General features: G+C 38.2%; 1 long non-coding RNA gene across 3 annotated transcripts in view; it reads right to left on the bottom strand.

Annotated features, from left to right (window-relative positions):
* LOC111875098 overlaps positions 1-7243 on the bottom strand; it is a 14946-nt gene that overhangs the window by 2745 nt on the left and 4958 nt on the right. Inside the window, exons 2-3 of one of the 3 annotated variants that reach the window (XR_002844673.2) lie at positions 6014-6101; positions 495-597 (exon numbers count right to left, since the gene is read on the bottom strand). This is a non-coding gene — a long non-coding RNA (uncharacterized LOC111875098). Of the gene's footprint in view, positions 1-9; positions 598-2025; positions 3583-6013; positions 6102-7243 lie in introns of those variants that run through there. The other 2 variants (XR_002844672.2, XR_002844671.2) reach the window with 2 other exon arrangements.

Raw genomic sequence — 7243 nt, 5'->3', positions numbered from 1 at the left:
ACACCAGGGGTACTATCTCAGGAGGTTAAGTGCAGCTGACCACTTGCCTACAGCTACTCAAGAATTATGGAGCTATATCTCCATTTCTCCTTACATCTTCAGGGTGTGGTCCTTAATTAAATTAAGAACATGGATTTTACCTTCTACAGTCAGTAATAAGAGCAACACAACTTTGTAAGGGAGACGCAGCATTGGATTTCTGTGGTTAAATTGGTAACTTGATTTCTTAACGGACTAGGAGTATTATTATTACAGACAATTCAGTGCACCATAGCAGCAAGTGTATCCAGTAGGATAGATAGGATAGTAGGCTTTACAAGTTTGATCTGGAATTCAACATTCAGTATGTCTCCAACAAAGAAATTTACTCATCGAAGATCATATTAGTCAGGACAATAATTTTCAAGATATCAGAAATGTGAGTTCACATGAAACTGGTCCTCAAGAGGCATAGCTGTAAGGCCAACATTTGAAGCATGAAGTCCAGCCATCACCTCAAGAAACTGTTCAAGGCTGGAGGTTCATCTTGGCAGCTTCATGGTGAATTAGGCTTATCAAATCCTGGTTCACCAGGAATATTAAGTGACATCCTGCAATCTGCAACAAGAACAAGGTCAAAGAAATTAAATTTTAGCCATCCTTCTATACTTAACAAACCTACCATTACTTTAGCACCTTTCGAGGAATGTGTGAACGCACAGGAAATGTGGACGACCTGCCATAGGACTGCTTGCTAGAAACATCAACATTGCGTGAGGATAAATGCAGCCGCACAGAAAAATGCATTACTTAAAATAACAACAGGTACAGACATCATGAAAGCCTGTCCCTTCCTCTAAACACTGATACATCATATTTAATGTCATCTATTTACAGAAATGCTGTGCAAAGTGACTGATTCACATCAAGCTAACTTTTTCAGCCATGACAGTTTTAACAGAAGCACACCAAGCTGATCTAATTGGCTTGTGGAATGCAAAGTGTAACCACAAGCTGTAAAAAGTAAAGTAAAGGTATCCCTGTAACAGGCTGTGGAAGCCCATAGGGTTGTGAGATGTTGAGGTTCCCACATTTTCTACACAATCGGCTCATAGTTTGTGGTAAGGTTGTCAGCCTTACACGCCGGCCACCCTTTACCCCCAAGATCATTCCAAGAATATTCCTGGTACTCATTTCAGTTAGAGGCTAAGTCGACCCCAGGGCCATAGTGCGGCTGGAAGGATTAGGTCAATTGAAAGAAATTCAATGGCCTCACTGGGATTCGATCCCACAACCTTCCGGCTTGCAGCACAGTGACTCAATCAACTATTTTACTGCGTGCCCTAAAACACAAGCTGTTAAGTCTCAAAAATATATTCTCATGCAAAAAAAGACTACATTCATATCTGCAAACATTATTTACTTTTACTTGCAAAGCAACAGCACTTCACATAGTGCGCACTGCCTCGTTTCTCCCAGGATCTGCTGTAGTGAACCTGTGGTAGTTGCTTCTCTTGATGGGTGCAAAGTCGGTGATAAAAGTGATCTGTTGTGCTCACACAGGTTCTGTACTTCAGCGGTAAGAAGCAACTGAATATATTGTGACATGACGCCTGAAGGCCAGAGTAGATGTATGGAATGACTTGGTAAACAGGTTCCCATGGCAACGAATACATAAGCAACAGTCGAAGTACAGTTATGCTACAAGGAAGGAAATGGTGTTTTCTGTTGGGTCCACACTGAGGCTACATAACGAGGATCCCGGCCTAGCTGAGAATAATTGAGGGAATCTCTCTTGATGGCAGCCGAAGATGATACAGAAGAGATGGCACCTGGGAGTTAGTTGAGTTGCAGGTGTGTGGCTGTACAAAGAAGACTTAAAGGGTGCTGCAGTTACAGTGAGACTGGTATAATTACTGTGCTGAAATCAGTTGCCAGGATACAACTACTGAAGACTGAGAACCCTAGTGAGTGGGTAACAGTGAACTGTAAAGCGTGCAGATCAGCGATAGTGCTGTATTACTTGTAATTATGAGTTGACTGTATAAGTGCAATAAAGCCAATCGTCCACTCAAAACCCCGTCTAACAGTCACAACCCTAACATGTGATAATATCTGTGTTATTACAAATGTTTTCAAGAAACTAGGCTCCAAAGGGGTGTAAATGCAATGTGGAAATACTTAAACACTTCTTGTATTGTTAAGTGCATATTTTTTTCTAACACATAAAGATGAACAAACTCCAACAGTCTGCTCTCAAAGGCTGCATCTACATGTAGTGAAAAGAAATACTTTTGTATAAAATAGGCTGCTTCCATTCAAAAGTCTATACTGAAATTCTGTAATTATATAAAAAGTGTATCTGTCCAGATTTGTAATCAGCGTGTCCGTATTCATTTAAAAAGTTTGTTTTGTTCTCACGTTTTCATAACCTCTTTACTAATGCCATCTGCTTCAACCACACTTGTTGCAAATTATGGAAATCTATGAAGGTTCATATCTGATAGTTCAAATCATTATAACATTAAGAAGAGAACGCTAAAAGAAACGCAGTCGGAACAACACCTTATGGCAACTAATCACAGTTGGTTCCCGACTGGGGCAAGGAATGTTTCTCTGCTGCAATGTCCAGACCAGCTGTGGCACCCACCCAGCATCCTATCCAATGGGTACTGGAGCTCTGTTCCTGGTGTTAAAGTAGCCAGGGCATGAAGCTGACAACTCATCTGCTATCCAGCATGTTTTCAAGGTGCAGGGCTTAACTAATTAAAAACAGAAAAGTTAAACAAACTCCAGGAAAAAATCTCTATCTCTTTCTTGATCAGTTTAGCCAAAATAAAATAAAGCCATTTTGTGCCAAAAATGAATCTACCTCTGCATAATAAACAACACACAGTCCATACATGTGACCATCATAACCACATCTTACAGCGTGAATGCATTTCAAATAATCATTTAATTGCTGAAGCAGACAAATGAGCAGCAGCTTTCAAAATTCTACTTAGCAATGCTGCCAGTGAAACACAGAGGTTCTGTGTATGTAACAATTCTCATTCTGATAAGCAACAGTCTTCAAAGCCCACATCTTGGCCGCCTATCCAGTCTGTACTGGGGATAAATCAGGAGGGGAGTGAAGGTGACCACTCACCTCCATCTAGTGAAATAGTCAAGAATGGCAGAAATCCACCTCCATGCCCCCTATGTGTCTATGGCATAGTGCTTAACTAATTAAGCATATGGTTGTCATTTTTCTTAATCATTCAGTGACAAATCTGAGTGTTCTAATAAAATAATGGACTCATGGTTTCTTTTTATATAACAATTATAGATTTATTAATTTAAAACAACCATAATACAATACACTGATTACATAACAATTATGGATTTATTAATTTAAAATAATCAGAATAGAATAAATACATTCATTAAACAAAAACTATAGATTTATTGACTTAAAATAATCAAAACAGACTACGTCAAACTATAATCACAATTTCATTTCCCTCAATAATGAATCCATTTCTTCTAAGAGTTCCTCGTCCATGTCCAGAACCAGAATATCTTTGTCGTCGTCATCAGAGCACTCTTTCCAGGTGGTTGTGCCTGAAATAATAAATATGTATGATAAGAAATGGCAGATTTGGAATAAAATAAGCAGGTTCTGAGAGTAAAAATAAAACTATAAAGTTTGTGACTACGGTATATTGACATACTTACTTCCTCATGGAGCTGAGCCCTTCTGGAGGAGCCGCCAATTCAGCAGCTACTCAAGAATTTCCCAGAATTTTATGGAACCCTAAGATTCATCACTGTGTTCACAAGAACAATCCACTAGTCCCTATCCTGAGCCAGATCTATCCAATCCATACCATCCCATTCTCTCTCTCTAAGATCCATTCTAATATTGTTCACCCACCTACGCCTTGGTCTTCCCTGTGGTCTCTTTCCTTCTGGCTTTCCCACCAATATCTTATAAGCATTCCTTGTCTCCCCCATTCATGCTACGTGACCTGCCCACCCCATCCTCCTTGACTTGATCATTCTAATAATACTTGGAGAAGAGTACAAGTTATGAAGCTCCTCATTATGCAGTTTTCTCGAAATTCCTGTCACTTCATCCCTCTTCAGTCGAAATATTCTCTTCAACACCCTGTTCTCAAATACTCTCAGTCTATGTTCTTCTCTTAATGTCAGAGATCAAGTTTCACACCGATACAGAACCACAGGAAAAATTATAGTTCAGAATATTCTAATTTTTATGTTTTTGGACAGCAGATGAGAAGATAAAAGCTTCTGGACTGAATGGTAGCAAGCATTACCCAAGTTCAATCTCCTCTTAATTTCCTCCTCAATCTGTTATCGTTGTTCCCAAATATGTGAACTGTGCACATTTTCAAAACATCTGTTTCCTATCTTTATGTCATGAGTTTTCCCTGCATTTTGGTGATGAGAGGGTAACATATACTTAGTTTTCTCTGTTTACTTCTAGACCAACCTCTTTACTTGTGTCAATTAAAGTTTGTGTGTTTTCTTTATGGTATCTACATTGTCACCCAGTAAATTCACATCATCGGCATAGGCCAACAGCTGATGTGTGCCATTTAATTTCAGTCCCACCTGGTTTCCCTGGACCTTCCTAATGGTATATTCTAAAGCAAAGTTGAAAAGAAGTGGCGATAAAGCATCTCCTTGTTTTAGTCCATTCTGGATAGGAAATTTATCAGACATATGTTTACCTACAAGGACTTTACTACACGTTTCATTTAAACACATTTTAATCAACCTAACTAGTTTCATGGGTATCCGCAACTCTATTNCACGCCCCCTGCCACCACGGCATAACAATAGGCTTTCTTGAAGTCTATGAATAGCTGATGTACTGTCTCATCGTACTCCCATTTTTTTCAATATCTGACGAATGCAAAAGATATGATCTGTAGTTTATCTGTTACGTCGAAACCCACACTGATGATCCCCAATAATTTCATCTATATATGGACTTAACCTTGAAAGAAGAATATTGGACAAAATTTTATATGAATTCGATAGCAGTCATATTCCCCGATAATTACTACAGTCAGTTTCATCACCCTTCTTGTGACCTGGTACAATTATATAATCATTCCACTGATCAGATAATTTTTCCTTACGCCAAATAGAAGTAATTAGATTGTAGATCTTAGAATAAGATTCCAGCCTCCTGCTGGAATAAGTTCTGCCGGAATTTGATCACTACCTAGCGATTTATACTGTTTCAATTTTGCAATAACACTTTCAACTTCAAAATGGCTAGGATCAGGTATTAATGGCTAAGCTGGATGGATTTCTGTCTGCCTAACAGCACTGACACTATATACCCTGCCTTGTGTTTGCTCTAGTATCAGGACGTAGGGATTAAATTTAGGCCTATCTGAGGATGGAGGCAGATTCAAGTGTCGGAATATTGTCTTAAATAATAAAAAAATAAGAACTATGGTGGATAATCTCCATGAAGCCCATTTCTGTTGTCATTCTCTTGGGTTCATTATGCATACGTACTAGGGGGGTATCCAGTTATTGCATCAGATACTCAAATTGCAGTGAATGGAAAGTGTGCAAGTAATACTTCCAAGAAATCCTTACCTGAATTTATCTCCATAATTTAAAACAGATTTTGTGCACTCTTGCAGACGGCATTTCTTAATGCATCGTGTTTGGAACTGATGTGTTGGAAAGATAAGGAACTAACACGAGTGGTTTGCTTTCCATGAGGAAATTCAAAGCAAGCACACTCATACATTTCCTGATGCTATCTTAGCATTAGGGTCATGTAATTTGCCCATGCTTCAGAGTTAAAATTAATTTATCTGATGCAATTTGGTTTCTTGCAGACAGTCTCATTGCCTACAAATTATTAATCATGACTTCCTAATATGAATGACCACTCTGAATTTCTGCTTGCCAGCTCATAAAATCAACTCATCTCAGATGAGCAGGTAACCATGTTTTTCATGCTCTTATAAATTTACATATAAAACAGTTATATTACCCTTACCCGACTTTCCATCCAGAGGCTTCTCATTCATCCGCCTTCTTTTCGCCTGTTGTCATGCAAGGAACTCCTCTAATTCAGCAGCTTCTCCCTGTAATTAATAAGGAGACATCAGCTTCTGAACAGCACTTCACGACAGTAGAACATTTTTATGTGCCATTAAATTTACAATTACAAGTTTCTTCACCAAGGGCAAATGAATCTATTCACACATCCTCTGTGTTCAGTAGTTCTATGATATGGTGGATGGATGGATGAATGATGACAAGGTTCATTAGACTGAACACAAGAGGGCTTTGGCGTAATTCTTAAAAATAGCAGTAGCAAGAGACATAAATCATTTCTAGATTTCCAATGGAGCTAACATTTCTAGTGTGAATAAAACACAGGTACAACAGCTAAGGGACTTGGTTTTGGACTTCAGTCAAATAAAAATTGAATAAAGTTGCTAGAATTGTACAGAATGTAATACAGATATATAAGGCACATGGTGGCAACCTCAAATTCATGAATATGTTAAAAAGGACACTACGGCATAGGGCCTCAGAATCTTGAGTCACTGCAATCTCTTGTGTCTCATTTAATGCTGCTGTCAGCACCAAGACTGTACTGCTTCACATGCCCTCTTTCTGAAGAGGAGGAAGGGTTAACACAAATTTTAGGATTTGGAAGCATGCTCTTGCAACTGACAGGCTGAATGTGAGTTGGGCAATCCCATTCTGTACCAGTGTGCTTGAAAGTATAGTCAGTTTGCTCAGAAACCTCATAGTGTTCAGAAGTACAATTCAGAGTAATACAAGAACTGTGCAACCACGTACAGTATGCTTTCATGACAGATCAGCAGGATCACATCTGATTCCTGAATAAAGGAATTTTTTTTAAATAATAGTGCCTTCTAGAATATCAAATGATGGATAAAGTCCAAAAACCCAATAATTCTGATGACGCAAAAAACTAATTTTATGAAAGAAGCAAATTTAAATGTTTACATTCTAATCACAATTTGAAAGTTTTTCTCTCTCATTTCATAGACAGTACATTCAGTGTTTATTATAGTGTAAAGGTAATTAAATAGCAAACACATTTTCAAATGAAGGATTTTTATACTTCTTAATTAACAATAAACATTTTTTATTGGATCTTTAAACAATTTCTTCCTGTTAACTCACCATTATGGACAAAAATCAATTTGTCCAGGTGCTTAAATAAACACCCTGCCATGAAGACGTGTGT

This window comes from Cryptotermes secundus, unplaced genomic scaffold (assembly GCF_002891405.2).
Source record: "Cryptotermes secundus unplaced genomic scaffold, Csec_1.0 scaffold3294, whole genome shotgun sequence".
Lineage (NCBI taxonomy): Eukaryota > Metazoa > Arthropoda > Insecta > Blattodea > Kalotermitidae > Cryptotermes > Cryptotermes secundus.
Note: the sequence above shows the minus strand (reverse complement) of the source record. Positions and strands in the feature narration are given on the sequence as shown.